Source organism: Cervus canadensis, chromosome 10 (genome assembly GCF_019320065.1).
Source record: "Cervus canadensis isolate Bull #8, Minnesota chromosome 10, ASM1932006v1, whole genome shotgun sequence".
In the NCBI taxonomy this organism is placed as follows: domain Eukaryota; kingdom Metazoa; phylum Chordata; class Mammalia; order Artiodactyla; family Cervidae; genus Cervus; species Cervus canadensis.
Genome location: NC_057395.1, coordinates 81,967,321 through 81,994,597, shown reverse-complemented (window position 1 = coordinate 81,994,597; position 27,277 = coordinate 81,967,321). Strand labels below are relative to the sequence as shown.

Here is a 27,277-nt window from a genome sequence, read left to right as displayed (position 1 = left end):
GGGTGGGGCTTGCCCAGAGCTCTGTGAGCCTTGAGTGTAAAGGTCTTCTCAACACATGCCCTCACAAATCTCTTTTCTCATCTTGTTTTCTTGCTGGAAGCTCCCTTGGAGCTTACCTCACAGCCAAAACCAAGGTGGAATTCATTTCCATGAGCAGCTGCCACAAGCTCCCAGCTTCTTGGATGAAACACTGAGTCATCCTGTCCTGTGCATCTTGTTCCCATGGTCTCTCATTGAGCTGGTTTGCTCTGGAGGAAAGAGGAATGGATTGTGTGCTCCACCTCAGTCCTCGTTTGTCCAATTGACTCATAGAGTCAACCAGCGTGAGGTGCACCCCTGGGGACAGTTTGTTGGCTTAGTAGGTCTTCTTGAGTTTCCTGTGAGGTGTTCACATCCTGTTGCCCATTTGTTGCTATCTCACCATGTGTCCATCACTCTGCTGAACATTTTAAGAGGTAGAAAAATCACGCCGTAAACAAACCCAAAAAATGCCTCTTAGAATTTGAAAGAACCTAAAACCTGATAGAAAAATGGGCAAGAGCATGATCCAACACTTTATAAGAAAGATGTATCACTGGCCTTTAAATTTTTGAAGACATGTTTAAAGACATGAGCAGCCAATTCACAGGAAGAGTATGGAACTAGCCCTGCAGTACTTAAGAACTTATTAAATCTAACGAAGGTAAGAAAAATGATACTGAAATTCTCTTGAGAACTGAAATTCAGGCAGAAGTGGCAAAGATTTTACTAATTGCAGACAGAGACATTAGGATACTTGGTATAAATGTGTTTTGTGTTCCAGAAATAAGGAGAGTCATGGAAATCCTAAAAGAGACCCCATTTGATCTTACAGATATGAAAAACATTGTGTCAGATGAAGCTCATTTTAAGCGTTCCCTATGGCTCAGATATTAAAAAAAAAATAACCCACCTGCAACATGGGAGACCAGGATTCAATCCCTGGATTGGGAAGATCCCTTGGAGGGCGGAATGGCAACCTGCTCCAGTATGCTTGCCTGGAGAATCCCCATGGACAGAGGAGCCTGGCGGGCTACAGTTCATGGGGTCAAAAAGTGTTGCACAGGGCTGAACAACAAAGCACAGCACAGTGCAGCACATTGAATGTTTGTGAAAGAAATTCAGTTAGGGAGGAAATAGGGAGAAAGGGAAAAAAGGGAAATGAAAGGAAGGAACGAAAATTCTCCGTGGCTGGTAGAACAGGGCAACCAGAGATGTACCCCAGCAGGACAGCACCCCACATGTCCATCTGACCACTCTCAGCCGGTTTCAAACAGCCATCGCCACCTTTGGTCCCACACCTTCAACCAAACTCATGTGCAGGGTTTACCACTAACAGGCTAATAGTCATCATGGTTTCTCCTCATTCAAATCGTGATTCACCCAGAAGTGAAAAAGACACGTGTGCCCAAATGTTCATCACAGCACTGTTTACTATAACCAGGGCATGGAAGGAACCTAGATGTCCATCAGCAGACAAATGGGTAAGAAAGCTGTAGTACATAGACACAATGGAATATTGCACACGCATTATGAAGAACACATGTGAATCCGTTCTAATGAGGTGGATGAAACTGGAGCCTATTATACAGAGCGAAGTAAGTCAGAAAGAAAAACACCAATATACTATACTAAGGCATATATATTGATTTTAGGAAGATGGAGATGATAACCCTATATGGGAGACAGCAAAAGAGACACAGATTTACAGAACAGCCTTTGGACTCTGTGGGAGATGGCGAGGGTGGGATGATCTGTGAGAATAGCATTGAAAACTGTATATTATCATATGAAAAATGGATAGCCAGTCTATGTTCGATGCATAAGACAGGGTGCCCAGGACTGGTTCACTGGGCTGACCCAGAGGGATTGGATTGGGAGTAAGATGTGAGGGGGAATCAGGATGGGGAATACATGTACTCCCATGGCTGATTCATGTCAATGGGTGGCAAAAACCACCACAATATTGTAAGGTACATACCCACCAAATGAAATAAATAAAATAAAATAAATTAGAATCCTTTGATTAAAAGGGCCTAATCAGTATTGACTTTTTGACCTCCAAAAACGCTCTTCTTTCTTTCCTTTCTTCCCTCCTTCCTCCCCCCTCTTTCTTTCCTTTTCTTTCTCATTATACAAATGTTAAAGCTTGCTTTCCATTTATAGTTATGACAAAGTCCTGGCTCCATTTCCCATGTTGTAAAATGCATCACTGAGCTCATCTTCCACCTAACTATCACTGGGTACCTCTCACTCCCCCACCTCTGTATTGCCCCACCCTCTTCCGCTCCCAGCTGGTAACCAGTAAATGCTTCTCTATATTTGTTCATCTCCATTAATATCATATTCTCTACTTCGCGGTTTGTTTACATTCTATGTGTGATATCATACAGTATTTGTCAATCTCTGTCTGAGGTATTTTACTCAATATTCTACCTTCCATGTTGCTGCAAATTCCAATTTTCTATTCTTTTGATGGGGCAGCTCCTCTGTATGCCTTTTGAACAAATGGCATGCCCCAGTGCACACGACACAGCTCCCAAGCTAAGTGTCCATCTCTGCACTCACACAGAGAAACTTCAAGTCCTCTTCCTCTTCTCCCATGGGAAGTGTGTCTTTGAAGCTCAGTCTGGAACCAGTTTTCCCCCTACTTTCTGGCAAAGTGGACCTTCTCATCACATCTCCAACTCCACAGAAGCCATCTCCCTCCCTCCTCACACACTTATCCCTTCCCTGCCCTCTCTGCCCCCCACTATCAGAGAACTCAGAGACAAATATAATTTCACATCAACTTGATTTTATTTTATTTTCGTTATTAGTGTATGTAGTTGCTATAATATTCAGCATCTGTACTTTTGGCCAGTAATCAGCGGCCAGACCCCTAATCATTTCTGAGGTGTCTAGACATGCCCCGAAGTCACTGGCTGTTGATTGGTCCTGCTGGAATGGCAGGGTTCTCCATGGTTTGTGGGACATCCTCTGGTTCATTCTGATTAGCTGGAATGACAGTGGTTCCATGGTCTCTGGGACCTCCTCTGGTTCCTTCTGATTTCCTGGAATGGCAGTGGTCTCCATGGTTCCTTCTGATTCAGCTGTGCTTTCGCCTTGGAACTCTGCTACAGGGCTTTGAGCATCTGATTTTCTTATGCTTTTTTGTGGTGGGAGTTTTCAGAGAAGTTTTCTTGGGCAGCTTTGCCAGAATGGGATTATTCACCCTCACGGTTACCCTGGCCACCTGGAGAAAACAAGACAGGGAGCAAGAATGGCACTGGTTTGGGTAGAGTGTGAAGGCAGGTGGGAACGATGGCTTCAGCAGAAGGGATGTGGACATAGAAGGGTTATGTGCCAGGCAAGGACAGGGGATGGTGGCTTCTGGGGTGGGGTCGATTGCCAAGATGAGTTTGGCTGCTTTCAGTTCACCTTGACATTTTTTTCTGGACCTCAATTAATAGCAGGTCTTCATCTTCTCCTGGGTAACAGGAGGTGGGTGTTCCATAACTACTCTGGAGCCTTGTGGCTTCCCAGTCACCTCAGTCATTTGGAGGACTCACAGTGGCCTGCTCAGAGTCCCTGAGCACCCCTATATATACCCGTCCCCATGGAGCCTCACCCTTATGCTTTATGAGGGCAGCAAGTCACTTCCCCAGCCAATGGTGGCCCTGTGTGTCGTTTGACATCACAAAGCCCTATCCTGACATGTCTAGCGGAGGATGGGGAGCAATTCAGATGATTTGCTGGGAGAAATGAGGCATTAGTAATGCCCTCAAGAGGCCTCCAAACTCACCTGCCACCCTCACCTCTATGTCAATTCTGATGGGTCACAAAGCAGGCAGAGTGCATCTCCTCCAAACCTTGCCCCACAGCCACACTCCTCGGGCATTCATTCTGTTCTCTCTCAGCTTTCAGCATTTTCTAGCTTTTCATATCTTGCCTAAAGTTCCTGCATGACAACTAGGTTGTGTTTAAGTGTCTGTGGAAACGAGAATCATTGCTCGTTCATCCTGCAATGTGGTCTTAACGCACCTTGAAGCCCATTGAATTCTGGGCAAGCCGACAGAAACCTTTCCATCCCACCTCCTTGTCTCAGTGATCCCGGAGCTCGCCTCAGTTTTCTGGTCTCCAGTCAGAAACCCTTGTCTTCAGGCTGTGAGAATGCAGTGAATACACTTGCCGTTGCTCCACACGGAGCTTTCTGGTTTCAAGTCTAGGACTCAGGGTCACCTCACTAGGAGTACTACCCAGGCTTGGGTTTGAACAGGGTGATGGGGATGCGGCAGAGAAATGCATGTTTTAGGTTGTGCTGGGGGATCCCATGCAGGAAATGCCCACCTGCGGCTGATTAGTATTCCCAGCAAGGGGTGGAGCTTGCCCAGAGTTGTGTGAGCCTTTTGTGCAAAGGTCTTCTCAACACGTGCCCTCACAAATCTCTTTTCTCATCTTGTTTTCTTGCTGGAAGCTCCCTTGGAGCTTACCTCACAGCCAAAACCAACGTGGAATTCATTTCCATGAGCAGCTGCCACAAGCTTCCTGCTTCTTGGATGAAACACTGAGTCATCCTGTCCTGTGCATCTAGTTCCCATGGTCTCTCATTGAGCTGGTTGGCTCTGCAGGAAAGGGGAATGGATTGTGTCCTCCACCTCAGTCCTCATTTTTCCAATTGACTGGTAGGGTCAACCAGCCTGAGGTGCACCCCTCGGGTAGGTTCTTGGCTTAGTGGGTCTTCCTGTGTTTCCTGTGAAGTGTTGAAATCCTGGTGTCCACTTGTTGCTTACGCACACAGTGTCCATCACACTGCTGAATATTTTAGGAGGTAGAAAACGCACGCCATAAGAAAACGCAAAAGATGAGTCTTAGAGTTTTTAGTATATCTAAACAGCTGAAAGAAAAATGGGCAAGAGGCACGAGCCAACACTTTATAAGAAAGATGTATCAATGCCCTTAAATTTTTGAAGACATGTTAAAAGACATGAGCAGCCAATTCACAAGAAGAGTATGGAAGTAGCCCCAAACCATGTAAAGAACATTTTAAAGCTCACGAAGGTTAGAAAAATCATACTAAAATTCCCTTGAGACCTGAAATCCAGGCAGAAATGGCTTAGATTTTAGTACCTACAGACAGAGACATTAGGATACTAGGAATAACTGTGTTTTGTATGTTCTAAACGTAAGGAGAGACATTTAAATCCTAAAATATACCCCATTTGATCTTACAGACATGAAAAACATAATGTCAGATGAAGCCTATTTTAAGGGTTTCCTGTTGGCTCAGATAGTAAAAAAACCTAATGCCCACCTGCAATATGGGAGACCAGCATTCAATCCCTAGGTTGGGAAGATCCCCTGGAGGGGGGAATGGCAGCCTGCTCCAGTATGCTTGCCTGGAGAATCCCCATGGACAGAGGAGCCTGGCGGGCTACAGTCCATGGGGTCACAAAGAGTTGCACACGGCTGAGCAATGAAGCACAGCACAGCACAGCACAGCACAATGAATATTTGTGAAAGAAAGGCAGGTAGGGAGGAAAGAGGGAGAAAGTGAAACAAGGGAAATGAAAGCAAGGAAAGAAAATCCTCTTTTGCTGGTGAGAACAGAGCAACCAGAGATGTCCCCAAGCAGGACAGCACCACACATGTCCATCTGAGCACTTTCAGACGGTTTGAAACAACCATCTTCAACTTTGGTCCCACTCCTTCAACCAAACTCATGTGCAGGGTTTACCACTAACAAGCTAATAGTCATCGTGGTTTCTCCTATTCAAATTATGATTCTCCCAGACTTGAAAAAGACATATGTGCCCCAGTGTTCATCCCAGCACTGTTTATAATAACCAGGGCATGGAAGCAACCTAGATATCCATCAGCAGACAAATGGGTAAGAAAGCTGTAGTACATAGACACAATGGAATATTGCTCAGCCATTAAAAAGAACACATGTGAATCCATTCTAATGAGGTGGATGAAACTCGATCCTATTATACAGAGCGAAGTAAGTCAGGAAGAAAAACACCAATACACTATACTAAGGCATATATATTGAAATTAGGAAGATGGAGATGATAGCCCTTTATGGAGACAGCAAAAGAGACACAGATTTATAGAACAGTCTTTTGGACTCTGTGGGAGACGGCGAGGGTGGGATGATCTGAGAGAATAGTATTGTATCCTGTATATTATCATATGTAAAAGGGATAGCCAGTCCATATTCGATGCATAAGACAGGGTGCTCACGGCTGGTGCACTTGGCTGACCCAGAGGGATGGGATGGGGAGGGATGTGGCAGGGGGAATCAGGATGGGGAACACATGTATACCCATGGCTGATTCATGTCAATGTATGGCCAAATCCACCACAATATTGTAAGGTAATTGTTATGCCCGATGTCCGAATCCCCGAGTGGGAAGAGAGAAGACCTTCAAGAGAATGCAACTCACAGGAAGGGAAGTTTATTACTGACTCGAGCCAGGACTCTCCGCCCACAACCAATGCACTGGTGTGAGTCAGAGAGTCCTGAGCCCAAGCAGTTACACAAATTTATAGAGTGAGAAGCGGATTGGTCACACGTTTGCAAAGCAATTTCATTGGTCAATACTTTCACGCGCACGAGTCTTTCCTGGGGGTTTCCACCCCATTCCTAATTTCCTAATTGACAAACATCGGTCAGTGTTAAGTGAAAGCTAATTCGTCTTAATTCACAAACAGTGGCCAGTGTTAAGTGAAAGCTACCTGATAATCTTATCACTTAGGACGGCCTACTCCTAATCTAAGCTGCGTTACTTCTGCTCGCCTCACATTCCCCCCTGTCTGTTGTTCAAGTAGAGGAATCTTCCTCTTTTCCATCTTGGACCGCTGACACTATAAGTGGACCCAGGAGGGTGGATTCCTGAGGTCTCGTTGAGCAGCTCATGAGTCTTCCCGTCACTGATCAGCAGGAGAATTAGGAGACTTCCCGGCGGACGAGTTTCAGTACGGGAGAGGACTCCTCTTTCATTTCCTGTTCTTCCGATGTGGCTTGCCGCACGTGATTGCTGTGAACCCAGTGTCCAACCCCGTAGGAGTGGTACGGAGAACAACACAAGGGCCTTTCCATCTAGGTTTTAAGGGCAGCTTATAAGGGGTGTTACATGCCTGAAAGAGTGCGAAGGGAAGGAGGCTCACCCAGTCCCCGCAAGTCTCTATTGCCAACTTTGTCAAAGTTTCTTTTAGGGTCTGATTCTTTCTCTCAACCTGTTCTGAGCTCGGGGGATTATATTCACAACGTAACTTCCATTTTGTCCCCAGAGCTTGGGCCAACCCTTGTACAATCTGGCTCACAAAGGCAGGTCCGTTATCAGAGCCCATAGTCACCGGCAGCCCATACCTAAGCATTATCTCCTCTAAGATCTTTTTAGCAACCACTATTGCTGTCTCTCCCTTAGCAGGGAAGGCTTCCACCCACCCTGAGAAGGTATCTACCAGAACCAACATATAGCGATACCCGTACTTGCCTGGCCTTACCTCAATGAAATCTATCTCCCAGTGTTGCCCTGGCTCTTCCCCTCCGTACCTTGTTCCCGTGTGCTGCTTTTTCCCTGTTCTCATCAGCTGGCATGCTTTGCAAGCCTGGATTATCTCTCGTCCAGTTGTATTTTCCTCAAACACTGATCAACACGCAGATTTAGTCCATATTTGGTTTCATTTATCTACTGAGTGTACCCAAGCTTCTTCTTCAAAGACTCTGGCATCTCAGGGGGAGGAGGGCGAGGGAGCCTGAAGTAGACCTTCACAGAGTGCAGTCAGAGTGCCGATCATGATGATGCGGGGAAAGACTCCCTTCCATACACCTCTAAATCCAAGTCTCTTGAGGACCTGAGAGGCATTGCTACACTTCTCTTTATGCAACACAGACACCACGGAATCAGCAACAGTACGTTCAAAGCAGGCAAACTTCATCATGGTGTATGGTATCTGTCTCATCCAAAAAGGAGCAAGCCCCCTGTAGAACGCCTTTAAGCCTTCTTCCTTATACATTTTGGGAGCTGCATCCCTCAGAGTGTTAGCATAACCTGGTTGGGTTTGAATTCGAACCTTACAGCTTCCATAGGAGCCAGAGAAATGTCAGCAAAGAATTCAGCACTGCAGAGGCAGCCAAATACAGTGATGTGTGCCCCAGATAGGAACTCTCCTCTCCCAACATGTAGTTCATAAAAGCCAAACTTGCAGAGCCCCTGCAGGGAGTAGCCAATGAGGGTCGGGGCCCATCCTTTGGCCAAACCATGGAAACCATTCTCTTTGAGTGTAACTGAAAATCCATTAAGAATGCCCTTGTACTTCTGTAGGTCCACATGCATATGGCATTTCACTAAATCCAGAGGAACAACAGCAGTGTGTGTCAGACCACAACTTAAGACCCCACCAAAGCCACACAGTGCATAAAAGTTCGTGGAGCCATATTCACAACTGTACTCTTCTACCATGGTGGCTCCCGCTTTCCTTTGCCCATCTTTTACATAGCTGCTCCCATCGGTGAACCATCATGGAGCTACAAACAGCTGGAATGGCTTATTTTGGGTTAGGTAGGGCAAGGGCTGGGGCTTCTAGTAGGGCCCGTCTGAGTGTCTGGAAAGCCTGTTTCATTGTCTCAGTCCAAGTCCAGCTTGGGGTCTCTTTACTTCCCTCATACAAGGGCCGGGCCTTCTCAGCAAACCCCATGGTCCACAGTCTGCAAAATCCAACAGTCCCCAGATACTCTCTCACCTGGAAGGGAGTCTTGGGCCTTCATGGCCTGGGTTAGCCACCTTTGCTCATGCCTGATCTTATACCCCAAACAGGTGACCTCTTGCCGGGCTATTAGCAGAAGGACCTCTGGGTGGCAAGTCTGATATTCGTAGAGGTCCTCACTCAGAGCCTCTTGAAGCTCTGTGGGATTACTGGTTGGCCTTCCCCCTCAGTCCACTCAAAGGCAAATATCTCCTGGCCCTGGGACGCCAGGGGTAGGCTGAAAAAGGCATCTTTCAAGTCCGACACAGTGTACCAAGTGTACTCAGGCAGCAAACTGCTCAGGAGGGTATACGGGTTAGATGTCACTCACTGTTTATTGACTTCTCGCAGGTAATCTGTCCCCCCTGGCTTCTTTACCGGCAGTAAGGGGGTGTTCCAAGGGGATTGACACTGCTTGAGAATTCCGGCATTCATGAGACGTCGAATGTTGGAAGTGATCCTCCGCCAAGCTTCCTGGCTCATGGGGTACTATCTCACCCTCACAGGAGTTGCCTAGGCCTTTAGCTTGATGACGACCGGATGTCTGTTTGGCCAGTCCGATCCCTGCCATTTCAGCCCAGGCCAACGGGTATTTATTCATCTCTTAAGGCTAGGGAAAAGACATGTATCGGCTGTCCAAGTCCATCCATGACTGTCATTCTCCCAGCTCTGTAGGCTTAACTGAATAAAACCCAATGGCCTCTCCTTTCTTCCACAGAATCTTAGCATAATCAGTACTGCTATGACACAGGAATAGGATCTCATTTCTCTCCATTTCCTGCTTTAACCACTCTCTCCCCAAGAGTTCTCACCTGCTTAAGCCCCTCTCTAGAAGGGACAGATGTTTTCACAGTATCATCAATAGCCCACCACTAATCAGCAAGGTAAAGCACCACAGCTGTGAGTGAGTCCTCAGGTGCAAAGGAGCAAGAACTTTCTGGGTCTGATCTCCACCATAGAGAGGTACAAAGTCTACATTTGACAGGCTAACAGGGAGCAGAATTTTCCAGTTCCTCATGACTGCGATTATCCAACATATACCCAGGACTCGGGGAGGGGTGCCGAGTCTTGACTTCCCTAGTCACTGTCTTCCCCTGCATATAGAACTCGAAATCCAGGGGAGATTCTCTCTCTGGGTCATACCTCTCCTCAGGTCCCTCTTAGGGCACTCGTTTTTCCAATGCCCCTCTTCTTAGTAGGCGCACTGATCTTTCTTTAGGGCCTGCCTTTTTTATTTCTGTTTTCCTCCCATAATCTGGGCTAGCTCCCTCTGGTTCTTCCGGTTTTCCCTCATTCTATATTCTCTATCTTCCTTCCTGATCTTCTCAGCTAATTCCCTTTCCTCCCATCGAATTCGTTCTTCCCTTTCTTCTGGGGTCTCCCTATTATTAAATACCTTTTTGGCTGCTTTCAATAAATCCTGAATCGTCTGTTCTCCCAATCTCTCTATCTTTTGTAATTTCTTCCTAATATCTGGGGCTGCCTGATTTACAAACGCTAACAGAACTGCAGTACATGACTCCTCAGCCTGGGGATCCATAGGTGTATGTTGCCTGAAAGCTTCCATTAGCCTCTCTAGGAAGGCTGTCGGGCTCTCAGTGGGCTCTTGCCTGACTAAATTTACCTTTGCCAAATTTGTCGGCTTTCTTGCTGGGGCCTGCAGGCCAGCCATCAGAGTTGGCGGTACACTTGGAGACGCTCCTTACCTTCCGCTCACTCAAAATCCCAGTTAGGCCGCAACAGAGGAAACCCCTCCTCCAGGAGATGAGGCTGGGCGGTTGGCCTCCCGTTGGCCCCTGGGACCCGTTTCCATGCTTCTGCCAGAATTCGCTCCTGCAACAGCTGCTGACAATCGTAGTGAAAGGAGAGTTTCACCTGGTTGGGCTCTAGTTATTGAGGCTTACTTATTGTAGGGCCTTCAGAGCCCGCTAGAGTGTTGCCCTTGCCGGGACTCATCAATTGCCCCCACAACTGCTCGCCTGTTCACTGAAACTCCTGAAAAGAGTGGGAATTGAACCAGAGACAATGCCAGCACACACACAAACACGGACAAACATGGAGAGCCAAAGACAAACACACAGACTGACAAATGTCGGCCGACAACACAGTGCTGGGTTTTTGGGCCCCCTGACCAGACTCGGGATCAGGAGAGGAACTTTCCTTCCCACAGAGCCGACTGCCTTCCAGCACGCTCACTGGCCTCGGCCTTTAGCCGGCTGGAGAAAGCTTTCTCCTGCCCAGATACCTTCCTGCTTCACAGCAGGGCCCCGGAATTACTCTGGACTTCCTGTGCCACATACCTTCCTGCTTTACAGCAGGGCCCTGGAATTACTCTGGACTTCCTGTGCCACATACCTTCCTGCTTTACAGCAGGGCCCTGGAATTACTCTGCACTTCCTGTCCTGCCTGAGACAATGCCGGCACACACAGACACAGAGAGCCAAAGACAAACACACGGACAGCTGACAACACAGCGCTGGGTTTTTGGGCCCCCTGAGTTTTCCTGAGCACCGGTGCTATTACCTATCCTTCCCCTCTGTCCTGGAAGTGTTGTCTTCCCCGGGTAAAGGGATCCTGGACGAGCCCCCAAATGTTATGCCTGATGTCCGAATCCCCGAGTGGGAAGAGAGAAGGCCTCCAAGACAATGCAACTCGCAGGAAGGGAAGTTTATTACTGACTCGAGCCAGGACTCTCCGCCTGCAACCAAAGCAGTGGTGCGAGTCAGAGAGCCCAAGCTGTTACACAAATTTATAGGGTGAGAAGCGGATTGGTCACACGTTTGCAAAGCAATTTCATTGGTCAATACTTTCACGCGCACGGGACTTTCCTGGGTGTTTCCATCCCGTTCCTAATTTCCTAATTGGCAAACATCAGTCAGTGTTAAGTGAAAGCTAATTGGTCCTAATCGGCAAACAGTGGTCAGTGTTAAGCGAAAGCTACCTGATAATCTAACCAAGTAGGAAGGCCTACACCTAATCTAAGCTGTGTTACTTCTGCTCGTCTCACAGTAACTACCCACCAATTAAAATAAATACAATAAAATAAAATGCATGCCTTTGCCAAAAAGGGCCTAATCAGTATTGGCTTTTTGACCTCCAAAAACGCCATTCTTTTCCTTCCTTTCTTCCCTCTTTCCTCCCCCCTCTTTCTTTCCTTTTCATTCTGGTTATACAACTGCTAAAGTTGCTTTCCATTGATCACTATGACAAAGACCTGGCTCTCTTCCCCATGTTGTACAGTGCATCCCCGAGCTCATTTTCCACTTAACTAACTCTGCGTGGCTCCGACACCCCCACCTCTGTATTTCCCCTCCCTCTTCCACTCCCTATCTCTAACCAGACGATGCTTCTCTATATCTGTGTGCCTCCATTTTTATCATATTCTCTACTTTGTGGTATGTTTAGATCCTATAAGTGATATCATACAGTATTTGTCTATCTCTGTCTGAGTCATTTTACTCAATATTCCACCTGCCATGTTGTGGCAAATGTCAACATTCCATTCTTTTCATGGGGCAGCTGCTTTCTATGCCTTTGAACAAATGACACTGCCCCCCCCCCCCACACAGGACACAGCTCTACAGCTAAGTGTCCCTCTCTGCACTCACACAGAGAAACTCCAAGTCCTCTTCCTCTTCTCCCATGGGAAGTGTGTCTTTGAAGCTTGGTCTGGAACCAGTTCTTCCCCCTACTTTCTGGCAAACTGGAACTCCTAGTCCCATCTCCAACTCCACAGAAGCCATCTCCCTCCCTCCTCACACACTTATCCCTTCCCTGCCCTCTCTGCCCCCACTATCAGAGAACTCAGAGACAAAATTAATTTCACATCAGGTTGATTTTATTTTATTTTCGTTATTAGTGTATGTAGTTGCTATAATATTCAGCATTGGTAAAGTTGGCCAGTATTCAGTGGCTAGACCCCAGAGCATTTCTGAGGTCTCTAGCCCTGCCCCGAAATCACTGCCTGTCCACTGGTCCAGCTAGAATGGCAGGGGTCTCCATGGTCTCTGGAACCTCCTCTGGTTCGTTCTGATTAGCTGGAATGGAAGGGGTCTAAATGGTGTCTGGGAACTACTCTGGTTCGTTCTATTTAGCTGGAATGGCAGGGATCTCCATGGTCTCTGGGACTTCCTCTGGTCATTCACATTAGCTGGAAATGCAGGGGTCTCCATGGTCTCTGGGACCTCCTCTAATTCATTCTGATTATCTGGAATGCCAGGGTTCTCCATGGTGTCTGGGACCTCCCCTGGTTCCTTCTGATTACCTGGAATGGCAGGAGTCTCCACGGTCTCTGGGACCTCCTGCGGCTCCTTCTAATTCAGCTGTTGATTCGCCTGGGAAATCTGGATACAGAGCTTTGAGCGTCTGATTTTCTTAAGCTTTTTCGAGGTGGGAGCTTTCAGAGAAGTTTTCTTGGGCAGCTTTGCCGCAATGAGATTATTCACCCTCACAGTTACCCTGGCCACCTGGAGAAAACAAGACAGGGAGCAAGAATGGCACTGGTTTAGGGAAGAGTGTGAAGGCAGGTGGGAATGATGGATTCAGAAGGGGTGTGGGCAGAGAAGGGTTATGTGCCAGGCAAGGACACTGGAGCGTGTCTTCTGGGGTGGGGTCAATGGGCAAGAGGAGTTTGGCTGGGTTCAGTTCACCTTCACATTTTTTTCTCGACCTCAATTGTGAGGAGGTCTTCATCTTCTCCTGGGTAACAGGAGGTGGGTGTTCCATAACTACTCTGGAGCCTTGAGGCTTCCCAGTCACCTCAGTCATTTGGAGGACTCACAGTGGTCTGCTCAGAGCCCCTGAGCACCCCTATATATATCCATCCCTATGGAGCCTCACCCTCATGCTTTATGAGGTCAGCAAGTCTCTTCCATAGCAATGGTGGCCCTGGGTGAACTTTGACATCACAAAGCCCCATCATGACATGTCTAGCAGAGGATGGGGAGCAATTCAGACGATTTTCCATGAGAAATGAGGCATTAATAATGCCCTCAAGAGTCCTCCAAACTCACATGCCACCGTCAACTCTATGTCAACTCTGATGGGTCACACAGCAGGCAGAGTGCATCTCCTCCAAACCTTGCCCCATAGCCACACTCCTTGGTCATTCCTTCTGCTCTCTCTCAGCTTTCAGCATCATCTAGTTTTTCATATCTTGCCTAAACTCCCTCCATGACCAATAGGTTGTGTTTAAGTGTCTGTGGAAGCGAGAATCATTGCTCGTTCATCCTGCAATGTAGTCTTAATGCACCTTGAATCCCATTGAATTCTGGGCAAGCCGACAGAAACCTTTCCATCCCGCCTCCTTGTCTCAGTGTTCCCGGAGCTCTCCTCCATTTTCTGGTCTCCAGTCCGAAACCCTTGTCTTCAGGCTGTGAGAATGCAGTGAATACACTTGCCTTTACTCCACACGGAGCTTTCTGGTTTCAAGTCTAAGACTCAGGGTCACCTCACTAGGAGTAAAACCCAGGTTTGTGTTTGAACAGGGTGATGGGGAAGGGGCAGAGAAATGCATGTTTTAGGTTGTGCAGGGGGATCCCATGCAGGAAATTCTGCCCTGCGGCTGATTAGTATTCCCAGTAAAAGAGACACAGATTTACAGAACAGTCTTCTGGACTCTGTGGGAAACGGCGAGGGTGGGATGATCTGAGAGAATAGGAATGAAACATGTATATTATCACATGTGAAAGGGATAGCCAGTTCATGTTCGATGCATAAGACAGGGTGCCCAGGACTGGTTCACTGGGCTGACCCAGAGGACTTGGATTGGGAGGAAGATGTAGGGGGAATCAGGATGGGGCATACATGTACTCCCATGGCTGATTCATGTCAATGTATGGCAAAAACCACCACAATATTGTAAAGTAAATACCCGCCATTTAAAATAAATAAAATAAAATAAAATAGAATAGAATCCTTTGATAAAAAGTGCCTAATCAGTATTGACTTTTTGACCTCCATAAACGCCATTATTTTCCTTCCTTTCTTCCCTCCTTACTCCCCCTCTTTCTTTCCTTTTCTTTTCGATTATACAACTGTTAAAGTTTGCTTTCCATTTATAGTTATGACAAAGTCCTGGCTCTATTCCCCGTGTTGTACAATGCGTCCCTGAGCTCAACTTCCACCTAACTATCTCTGTGTGCCTCACACTTGCCTACCTCTGTATTGCCCTGCCCTCTTCGCCTCCCCGCTGGTAACCAGTAGATGCTTCTCTATATTTGTGCACCTCCATTATTATCATATTCTCTACTTTGCAGTATTTTTACATTCTATAAGTGATATCATACAGTATTTGTCAATCTCTGTCTGAGATATTTTACTCAATATACTACCTTCCATGTTGCTGCAAATGTCAATATTCCATTCTTTTGATGGGGCAGCTCCTCTGTATGCCTTTTGAACAAATGGCACTGCCCCCACACACACGACACAGCTCCCCAGCTAAGTGTCCATCTCTGCACTCACACAGAGAAACTCCAAGTCCTCTTCCTCTTCTCCCATGGGAAGTGTGTCTTTGAAGCTCAGTCTGGAACCAGTTCTTCCCCCTACTTTCTGGCAACCTGGACTTTCTGGTCCCATCTCCAACTCCACAGAAGCCATCTCCCTCCCTCCTCACACACTTATCCCTTCCCTGCCCTCTCTGCCCCCCACTATCAGAGAACTCAGAGACAAATAATTATTTCACATCAGCTTGATTTTATTTTTTTCATTATTAGCGTATGCAGTTGCTATAATATTCAGCATCTGTACTTTTGGCCAGTACTCAACGGCCAGAGCCCCAAGCATTACTGAAGTGTCCAGCCTGCCCAAAAGTCACTGCTGTCCACTGGTCCAGCTGGCATTGCAGGGGTCTCCATGGTCTCTGGGGCTTCCTCTGATTCGTTCTGATTAGCTGGAATGTGAGGGGTTTCCATGGTCTCTGGGACCTCCTCTGATTCATTCACTATAGCTGGAATGGCAGGATTCTCCATGGTCTCTGGGACCTCCTTTGGTTCCTTCTGATTCATCTGTTCATTTGCCTTGGAACTCTGGCTACAGAGCTTTGAGCATCTGATTTTCTTAAGGTTTTTTGTGGTGGGAGTTTTCAGAGAAGTTTCTTGGGCAGCTTTGTTGGAATGGGATTATTCACCCTCACGGTTACCCTGGCCACCTGTAGAAAACAAGACAGGGAGCAAGAATGGCACTGGTTTAGGGAAGAGTGTGAAGACAGGTGGGAACGATGGATTCAGGAGAAGGGGTGTGGGCAGAGAAGGGTTATGTGCCAGGCAAGGACAGGGGAGGGTGTCTTCTGGGGTGGGGTCGATGGGCAAGAGGAGTTTGGCTGGGTTCAGTTCATCTTGACATTTTTTTTTCTGGACCTCAATTGATAGGAGGTCTTCATCTTCTCCTGCGTAACAGGAGGTGGGTGTTCCATAACTACTCTGGAGCCTTGAGGCTTCCCAGTCACCTCAGTCATTTGGAGGACTCACAGTGGTCTGCTCAGAGCCCCTGAGCACCCCTATATATACCCGTCTCCATGGAGCCTCACCCTCATGCCTTAGGAGGTCAGCAAGTCTCTTCCCCAGCCAATGGTGCCCCTGGGTGCTCTTTGACATCAAAAATCACCATCCTGACATATCTAGCGGAGGATGGGGAGCAATTCAGATGATTTGCTGGGAGAAATGAGGCTTTAATAATGCCCTCAAGAGTCCTCCAAACTCACCTGCCACCCTTACCTCTATGTCAATTTTAACGGGTCACACAGCAGGCAAGTGCATCTCCTCCAAACCTTGCCCCACAGCCACATTCCTCGGGTATTCATTCTGTATTCTCTCAGCTTTCACCATTATCTAGCTTTTCATATCTTGCCTAAACTACCTCCAGGACAACTTGGTTGTGATTAAGTGTATGTGGAAGTGAGAATCATTGTTATTTCGTCCTGCAATGTGGTCTTAATGCACCTTGAAGCCCACTGAATTCCGGGCCCTCGGACAGAAACTTTTCCATCCCGCCTCCTTGTCTTAGAGATCCTGGAGCTCGCCTCCGTTTCCTGGTCTCCAGTCAGAAACACTTGTCTTCAGGATGTGAGCATGCAGTGAATACACTTGTCCTGGCTCCACACGGAGCTGTCTCGTTTCAAGTCTAGGACTCAGGGTCACCTCACTAGGAGTACTACCCAGGCTTGGGTTTGAACAGGGTGATGGGGAAGGGGCAGAGAAATGCATGTTTCAGGTTGTGCTTGGGGGTCCTATGCAGGAAATGCCCACCTGCGGCTGATTACTATTCCCAGCACTCACCCAGAGCTGTGTGAGCCTTGTGTGCAAAGGACTTCTCAACACGTGCCCTCACAAATCTCTTTTCTCATCTTGTTTTCTTGCTGGAAGCTCCCTTGGAGCTTACCTCACAGCCAAAACCAAGGTGGAATTCATTTCCATGAGCAGCTGCCACAAGCTTCCAGCTTCTTGGACGAAACACTGAGTCATCCTGTCCTGTGCATCTAGTTCCCATGGTTTCTCTTTGAGCTGGTTGGCTCTGGAGGAAAGGGGAATGGATTGTGTGCTCCACCTCAGTTCTCGTTTTTCCAATTGAGTGGTAGGGTCAACCAGCCTGAGGTGCACCCCTGGGGACACTTTGCTGGCTTACTGGGTCTTCCTGGGTTTCCTGTGAAGTGTTCACATCCTGTTGTCCATTTGTTGCTTACTCACCCAGGGTCCTTCATTCTGCTGAAAATTTTAAGAGGTATAAAAAGCATGCCGTAAACAACCCAAAAAATGCCTCTTAGAATTTTTAGAAGATCCTCAAACCTGATAGAAAAATGGGCAAGAGGCACGAGCCAACACTTTATAAGAAAGATGTATCACGGGCCTTTAAATTTATGAAGACATGTTTAAAAACATGAGCAGCCAATTCACAGGAAGAGTATGGAACAGCCCTAAACACGTTAAGAACATATTAAATCTAACTAATGTAAGACAAATCATACTAAAATCCCTTGAGAACTGAAACTCAGGCAGAAGTGGCATAGATTTTGGTAATTGCAGACAGAGACATTAGGATACTTGGAATAAATGTGTTTTGTGTGTTCTAAAAATAAGGAGAGTCATGGAAATCCAGAAATAGACCCCAATTGATCTTACAGTTATGAAAAACATAGTGTCAGATGAAGCCAATTTAAAGGGTTTCCTGATGGCTCAGATAGTAAAATATATATATATATACCACCTGCAACATGGGAGACCAGGATTCAATTCCTGGGTTGGGAAGATCCCCTGGAGAGGGGAATGGCAGCCTCCTCCAGTATGCTTGCCTGGAGAATCCTCATGGACAGAGGAGCCTGGCAGGCTACAGTCCATGGGGTCACAAAGAGTTGGACATGCTGAACAAAGAAGCACAGCACAGCACAGCACATTGAATGTTTGTGCATGAAATTCAGGTAGGGAGGAAAGACGGAGAAAGCAAAACAAGGGAAATGAAAGGAAGGAAAGAAAATCCTCCGTTGCTGGTGAGAACAGAGCAACCAGAGATGTCTCCCAGCAGGATAGCACCACACATGTCCATCTGAGCACTCTCAGCCAGTTTGAAACAACCATCTCCAATTTTGGTCCCACACCTTCCACCAAACTCATGTGCAGGGTTTACCACTAACAGGCTAATAGTCATCATGGTTTCGCCTCATTCAAATCCTGATTCACCCAGAAGTGAAAAAGCCACGTGTTTCCCAATGTTCATCACAGCACTGTTTACTATAACCAGGTCATGGAAGCAACCTAGAAGTCCATCAGCAGACAAATGGGTAAGAAAGCTGTGGTACATAGACACAGTGGAATATTGCTCAGCATTAAAAAGAACACATGTGAATCCATTCTAATGAGGTGGATGAAACTGGAGCCTATTATACAGAGCGAAGTAAGTCAGAAAGAAAAACACCAATACACTATACTAAGGCATATATATTGAATTTTGGAAGATGGAGATGATAACCCTATATGGGAGACAGCAAAAGAGACACAGATTTACAGAACAGTCTTTTGGACTCTGTGCGAGTTGGACAGGGTGGGATGATCTGAGAAAAGAGCATTGAAACCTGTATATTATCATATGTGAAAGGGATAGCCAGTCCATGTTGCAGGCATAAGACAGGGTGCCCAGGACTGATTCACTGGGCTGACCCAGAGGGATTGGATTGGGAGGAAGATGTGAGGGGGAATCAGGATGTGGAATACATGTACTCCCATGGCTGATTCATGTCAATGTATTTCAAAAACCACCACAATATTGTAAAGTAAATACCCACCAATTGAAATAAATAAAATAAAATAAAATAGAATTCTTTGATAAAAAGGGCCTAATCAGTATTGACTTTTTGACCTCCAAAAACGCCCTTCTTTTCCTTCCTTTCTTCCCTCCTTCCTCCCCCCTCCTTCTTTCCTTTTCTTTCTGATTATACAACTGTTAAAGCTTGCTTTCCATTTATAGTTATGACAAAGTCCTGGCTCTATTCCCCATGTTGTACAATGCATCCCTGAGCTCATCTTCCACCTAACTAACACTGCATGGCTCCCAAACCCCCATCTCTGTATTTCACCTCCCTCTTCCCTTCACTGCCTCTAACCAGTAGATGCTTCTCTATATCTGTGTGCCTCCATTTTTATCATATTCTCTACTTTGTGGTATGTTTAGATTCTATAAGTGATATCATACAGTATTTGTCTATTTCTGTCTGAGATTGTTTACTCAATATTCCACCTGCCATGTTGCTGCAAATGTCAATATTCCATTCTTTTGATGTCGAAGCTCCTTTGTATGCCTTTTGAACAAATGGCACTGGCCCCCACACATGAGACAGCTCCCCAGCTATGTGTCCATCTCTGGACTCACACAGAGAAACTCCAAGTCCTCTTCCTCTTCACCCATGGGAAGTGTGTCTTTGAAGCTCAGTCTGGAACCAGATCTTCCCCCTACTTTCTGGCAACCTAGACTTTCTGGTCCCATCTCCAACTCCACAGAAGCCATCTCCCTCCCTCCTCACACACTTAGCCCTTCCCTGCCCTCTCTGCCCCCCACTATCAGAGAACTCAGAGACAAACATAAGTTCACATCACCTTGATTTTACTTTATTTTCGTTATTAGTGTATGCAGTTGCTATAATATTCAGCATCTGTACCTTTGGCCAGTACTCAGCGGCCAGTCCCCCAAGGTTTCCTGAAGTGTCTAAGCATGCCCCGAATTCACTGGCTGCCCACTGGTACAGTTGGAATGTCAGGGGTCTCCGTGGTCTCTGGGACCTCCTCTGGTTAGTTCTAAATAGCTGGAATGGCAGGGGTCTCCATGGTCTCTGGGACCTCCTCTCGTTCGTTCTGATTAGCTGGAATGGCAGGGGTCTCCATGGTCTCTGGAACCTCCTCTGGTTCCTTCTGATTAGCTGAAATGACAGGGGTTTCCATGGTCTCTGGGACCTCCTCTGGTTCATTCTGATTAGCTGGAAATGCAGGGGTCTCCATGGTCTCTGGGACCACCACTGATTCATTCCAATTAGTTGGAATGGTAGGGGTCTCCATAGTCTCTGGGACTTGCTCTCCTTCGTTCTGATTAGCTGGAATGGCAGGGACTCCATGGTCTCTGCAACCTTCTCTGATTCCTTCTGATTCAGATGTTCATTCGCCTTGAAACTCTGACTACAGATATTTGAGCATCTGATTTTCTTAAGCTTTTTTGTGGTGGGAGTTTTCAGAGAAGTTTTCTTGGCAGCTTTGCCGGAATGGGATTATTCACCCTCACGGTTACCCTGGCAACCTGTAGAAAACAAGACAGGGAGCAAGAATGGCACTGGTTTAGAGAAGAGTGTGAAGACAGGTGGGAACGATGGCTTCAGGAGGTTTGTGGGGAGAGAAGGGTTATGTGCCAGGCAAGGACAGGGGAGGGGCAGAGAAATGCATGTTTAAGGTTGTGCTCGGGGATCCCATGTAGGAAATGCCCACCTGCAACTGGCTAGTATTCCCAGCAAGGGGTGGAGGTTGCCCAGAGTTGTGTGAGCCTTGTGTGCAAAGGTCTTCTCAACACGTGCCCTCACAAATCTCTTTTCTCATCTTGTTTTCTTGCTGGAAGCTACCTTGGAGCTTACCTCACAGCCAAAACCAAGGTGGAATTGATCTCCATGAGCAGCTGCCACAAGCTTCCAGCTTCTTGGACGAAACACTGAGTCATCCTGTCCTGTGCATCTAGTTCTCATTGTCTCTCATTGAGCTGGTTCACTCTGGATGAAAGGGGAATGGGTTGTGTGCTCCACCTTAGTCCTCATTTTTCCAATTGATTCGTTGGGTCAACTAGGCTGAGGTGCACCCCTGGGGATAGTTTGTTGGCTTAGTTGGTCTTCCTGGGGTTCCTGTGAAGTGTTCACATTCTGTTGTCCTTTTGTTGTTTACTCACCCAGGTCCCATCACACTGCTGAACATTTTAAGAGGTAGAAAATGCACACCGTACACAAACCCAAAAGATGCCTCGTAGAATTTTTAGAAGATCTTAAAACCTGATAGAAAAATGGGCAAGAGGCACGAGGCAACACTTTATAAGAAAGATGTATCACTGGCCATTAAATTTGTGAAGACAGGTTTCAACACATGAGCAGCCAATTCACAAGAAGTGTATGGAACCAGCCCCGAACCACGTTAAGAACACATTAAATCTAACGAAGGTAAGATAAATCATACTAAAATTCCCTTGAGAACTGAAACTCAGGTAGAAGTGGCATAGAGTTTAGTCATTGCTGACAGAGACAATAGGATACTTGGAATAAATGTGTTTTGTGTGTTCTAAACATAAGGAGTGTCATGGAAATCCTAAAATAGACCCCATTTGAACTTAACAGACATGAAAAACATAGTGTCAGATGAAGCCCATTTTAAGGGTTTCCTGATGGCTCAGATAGTAAAACAAACAAACAAACAAACAAACAAAAAAAACACCTGCAACATGGGAGACCAGGATTCAATCCCTGGGTTGGGAAGATCGCCTCGAGAGGGGAATGGCAGCCTGCTCCAGTATGCTTGCCTGGAGAATCACCATGGACAGAGGAGCCGGGCGGGCTACAGTCCATGGCGTCACAAACAGTTGGACAGTGCTGAGCAATGAAGCACAGCACAGCGCAGCACATTGAATGTTTGTGAAAGAAATTCAGGTAGGGAGGAAAGAGGGAGAGTGGGAAACAAGGGAAATGAAAGGAAGGAAAGAAAATCCTTCGTTGCTGGTGAGAACAGAGTAACCAGAGATGTCCCCAGCAGGACAGCACCACACATGTCCATCTGAGCACTGTCAGCCGGTTTGAAACAACCATCTCCAACTTTGGCCCTACTGCTTCCACCAAACTCATGTGCAGGGTTTACCACTAACAGGCTAATAGTCATCATGGTTTCTCCTCATTCAAATCCTGACTCACCCAGAAGTGAAAAAGACTCGTGTGTCCCAATATTCATCACAGCACTGTTTACAATAAGCAGGGCATGGAAGCAACCTAGAAGTCCATCAGCAGACAAATGGGTAAGAAAGCTGTGCTACCTCCACACAATGGAATATTGCTCAGCCATTAAGAAGAACACATGTGAATCCATTCTAATGAGCTGAATGAAACTGGAGCCTATTATACAGAGCAAAGTAAGTCAGAAAAAGAAACACCAATACACTATACTAGGGCATATATATTGAATTTAGAAGATGGAGATGATAACCCTATATGGGAGACAGCAAAAGAGACACAGATTTACAGAACAGTGTTTTGGACTCTGTGCGAGTTGGACAGGGTGGGATGATCTGAGAAAAGAGCATTGAAACCTGTATATTATCATATGTGAAAGGGATATCTAGTCCATGTTCCATGCATAAAACAGGGTGCCCAGGACCGGTTCACTGGGCTGACCCAGAGGAATTGGATTGGGAGTAAGATGTGAGGGGGAATCAGGATGGGGAATACATGTACTCCCATGGCTGATTCATGTCAATTTATGCCAAAAACCAACATAGTATTGTAAAGTAAATACACACCAATTGAAATAATTTAAATAAAATAAAATATAATCCTTTTATAAAAAGTGCCTAATCAGTATTGACTTTTTGACCTCCAAAAAGCCCTTCTTTTCCTTCCTTTCTTCCCTCCTTCCTCCCCCCTATTTCTTTCCTTTTCTTTCTGATTATACAACTGTTAAAGCTTGCTTTCCATGTATAGTTATGACAAAGTCCTGGCTCTATTCCCCATGTTGTACAATACATCCATGAGCTCATCTTCCACCTAACTATCATTGCATGCCTCCCACACCCCCACGTCTGTATTGCTCCACCCTCTTACCCTCCCCGCTGGTAAACAGTAGATGCTTCTCTATATTTGTGCACCTCCATTATTATCATATTCTCTACTTTGTGGTATGTTTACATTCTATAAGTGATATCATACATTATTTGTCAATCTCTGAGTTATTTTAGTCAATATTCTCCCTTGCATGTTGCGGCAAATGTCAATATTCCATTCTCTTGATGGCGAAGCTCCTTTTTATTCCTTTTGAACAAATAGCACTGCCCCCCCCCCCCCCACACGACACAGCTCCCCAGCTAAGTGTCCATCACTGCACTCACAAAGACAAACTCCAAGTCCTCTTCCTCTTCTCCCATGGGAAGTGTGTCTTTGAAGCTCAGTCTGGACACAGTTCTTCCCCCTACTTTCTGGCAACCTGGACCTTCTCGTCCCATCTCCAGCTCCACAGAAGCCATCTCCCTCCCTCCTCACACACTTATCCCTTCCCTGCCCTCTCTGCCCCCCACTATCAGAGAACTCAGAGACAAATATAATTTGACATCAGCTAGATTTTACTTTATTTTCTTTATTAGTGTATGCAGTTGCTATAATATTCAGCATCTGTACTTTTGGCCAGTACTCAGTGGCCAGACCCCCAAGCATTTCTGAGGTTTCTAGACATGCCCCGAATTCACTGGCTGTCCACTGGTCCAGCTGGAATGGTAGGGTTCTGCATGGTCTCACTGTCCTCCTGGTGTTCATTCTGATCAGCTGGCAATGCAGGTGTCTCCATGGTCTCTGGTACCTCCTCTGATTCATTCTGATTAGCTGCAATGGCAGGGGAGTCCATGGTGTCTGGGACCTCCTCTGGCTCGTTCTGATTTCCTGGAATGGCAGGGGTCTCCATGGTCTCTGGGACCGCCTCTGGTTCCTTCTGATTCAGCTGTTCATTCAACAGGGAACTCTGTCTACAGAGCGTTGAGCATCTGATTTTCTTATGCTTTTTTGTGGTGGGAGATTTCAGAGAAGTTTTCTTGGGCAGCTTTGCAAGAATGGGATTGTTCACACTTATGGTTAACCTGGCCACCTGGAGAAACAAGACAGGCAGCAAGAATGGCACTGGTTTAGGGAAGAGTGTGAAGACAGGTGGGAACGATGGATTCAGGAGAAGGGCTGTTCGCAGAGAAGGGTAATGTGTGAGGCAAGTATAGGGGCACATGTCTTTTGGCGTGGGGTCGATGGGCAAGAGGAGTTTGGCTGGGTTCAGTTGACCTTGACATTTCTTTCTGGACCTCAATTAATAGGAGGTCTTCATCTTCCCCTGGGTAACAGGAGGTGGGTGTACCATAACTACTCTGGAGCCTTGTGGCTTCCCAGTCACCTCAGTCATTTGGAGGACTCACAGTGGTCTGCTCAGAGCCCCTGAGCACCCCTATATATACCCGTCCCCATGGAGCCTCACCCTCATGCTTTATGGGGTCAGCAAGTCTCTTCCCCAGCCAATGGTGGCCCTGGGTGAGCTTTGACATCACAAAGCTCCATTCTGGCAAGTGTAGCGGAGGATGGGGAGCAATTCAGTTGATTTGCTGGGAGAAATGAGGCATTAGTAATGCCCTCAAGAGGCCTCCAACCTCTCCTGCCACCGTCACCTCTATGTCAACTCTGATGGGTCACACAGCAGGCAGAGTGCATCTGCTCCAAACCTTGCCCCACAGCCAGAATCCTCAGGCATTCATTCTGTTCTCTCTCAGGTTTCACCATTATCTAGCTTTTCATATCTTGCCTAAACTCCCTCCATGACATCTAGGTTGTGTTTAAGTGTCTGTGGAAGTGAGAATCATTGCTCGTTGGTCCTGCAATGTGGTCTTAATTCACCTTGAAGCCCATTGAATTCTGGGCCAGCCGACAGAAGCCTTTCCATCCTGCCTCCTTGTCGCAGTGTTCCCGGAACTCGCCTCCATTTTCTGGTCCCCACTCTGAAACCCTTGTCTTCAGGCTGTGAGAATGCCATGAATACACTTGCACTTGCTCCACAAGGAGCTGTCTCGTTTCAAGTCTAGGACTCAGGGTCACCTCACTAGGAGTACTACCCAGGCTTGGGTTTGAACAGGGTGATGAGGAAGGGGTAGAGAAATGCATGTTTCAGGTTGTGCTGGGGGATCCCATGCAGGAAATGTCCACCTGCAGCTGATTAGTATTCACAGCAAGGGGTGGAGCTTGCCCAGAGCTGTGTGAGCCTTGTGTGCAAAGGTCTTCTCAACACGTGCCCTCACAAATCTCTTTTTTCATCTTGTTTTCTTTCTGGAAGCTACCTTGGAGCTTACCTCACTGCCAAAACCAACGTGGAATTCATTTCCATGAGCAGCTGTCGCAAGCTTCCAGCTTCTCGTAGGAAACACTGAGTTATCCTGACCTGCGCATCTAGTTCCCATGGTCTCTCTTTGAGCTGGTTGGCTCTGGAGGAAAGGGGAATGGATTGTGTGTTCCACCTCAGTCCTCGTTTGTCCAATTGACTCGTAGGGTCAACCAGCCTGAGGTGCACCCCTGGGGACAGTGTTTTCAGGGAATGTTTGACGGGAGGATTCCTACGTGCTGTCTCTCATGAGTCCTTTGTCCCTCTTCAAGCGGAACAGCACGCTGCTCCCAGGGACGGAAGTCATTGTGTGAGGCAAGCACGAGTCTCCTTTAGTAAACATTCTCCTTAGGACAAAACAGCTTAGTCACCTTCCCCTTTCTTTTTTTTTTTTTTTGTTTTATTTTTTTTTCCTGCACTGACCCAGCAATGAATTCTTGCCTGGAGAGTCCCATGGACAGAAGAGCCTGGTGGGCTACAGTCCATGTGGTCACAAAGAGTCAGACACAACTGAACACCTGAGCACACACACATGAAAGAGAAATGGACTCGGGGACAGAGGGGACAGACTGGCGCTCTCCGAGGAAGAGGCGGTGGAGGGCCAGAGTGGGAGGCTGGGGTCAGCAGATGTAGCTTTTGTAAGTAGAATGGTTAAAGAAGGCCTTGCTGCATAGCAGAGAAAAATATTCAGTATCCAATGATAAACTATAAAAGAATACTTTTAAAAAGAATGTATATGTGTGTATAAGTGTATCTCTGAGCTATGAGCAGAAATTAAGAGATTGTAAACCAGCTATACTTCAAAAAAAAAAAAATACGGATAAAAAAAAAAAAAGAACAGACCCTAGCCAATTACAATAGACACTCAACCCAGGAGCACCAAGTCCCGAGCAGTCAGAACATGGACCAACCAGTCAGAAGAGGGGCCGACAGGAGACGGGGTCCCACGGTGGCCCACAGGCTGGATGGGAGCCCTGGGTGCCGTAAGCCACAAGTGTCGCTGGAGGAAATGAGAACTCTACCCACACGACTCCCCTTCCAGCTCAAAACAAAGCGGTTCTGCTTCCCCTGACCCCTTAACTGAGGGGCCCTGGGACGCCCTGGCTTGGTGCTGGGACCAGGAATGTACTGGTCAGACCCCAATGCAGGGGAGGTCTGTGAGGGCAGCTCTGGAGCAGGTGGGCCAGGATGAGCGCAGCAGCTCTGCCCATTCCTCAAAGGTCGGACAAAACAGAGCCCAGGAGGCTGGAAAGTGTCCTCATGGAGGGCAGGTCCAACGTGGGAGCCTCCGCTCTCCAGCTGGGGCCCAGCGCTGACCCCCTGTGCCGGTCTGCAGCGTGTTCTGCACACGCCCTGACAGCTCAGCCGCTGAGCCCCAAGGAGAAGGCTTGTGATGGCAGCCATGCCCACAGGCACCAGCAGTACTGACCATCTGGCTCCCGGCCAAACAGCGAGGCCCAGCTGAGACCAGTGGGCACCTTGTCAGCGGTGCTCCAGGGTGGGGCCCGAGTCACCAGTAAATGGCAGTGTCGCGATGCAGGCCAGCAGGACTCAGCCTGGCAGATTCCTAGAATCAGCGGGGACACACCGACCCATGAACGCTCCCGGTCCTGGGTCAGGCAGAGACCCGAACAGGCAGACAACTGCAGAGAGCAGAGCCCACGGCACAGACAAGGAGCACCCGTCCCCGGGCAGGGAAGGGGCCCCATCTCAGGGGGCGCTCTTAGGATCCCCCAGCTTAAGCATAAAGAGGCTTCAAGCACAGGTGGGAGGAGCAGACTTGGAGCTGCTTTTAAGTCATGCAGGGCAGGATACGCAGGTGAGTGAAGGCCAGAGGGAATGTACCATAGAAAGCAGAGTGTCTGGGGAACAGATGGGCTTGGGTGGAGCTGAGCCCAAGGGGGCTGGGAGTCCGG

The 27,277-nt window shown here is 47.3% G+C and overlaps 1 pseudogene; it reads left to right on the top strand.

The window, feature by feature from the left end:
• The window catches only part of LOC122448955, a 71,861-nt pseudogene extending 45,072 nt beyond the window's left edge, over positions 1 to 26,789 (top strand).
• The last annotated feature ends 488 nt before the right edge of the window (positions 26,790 to 27,277 follow it).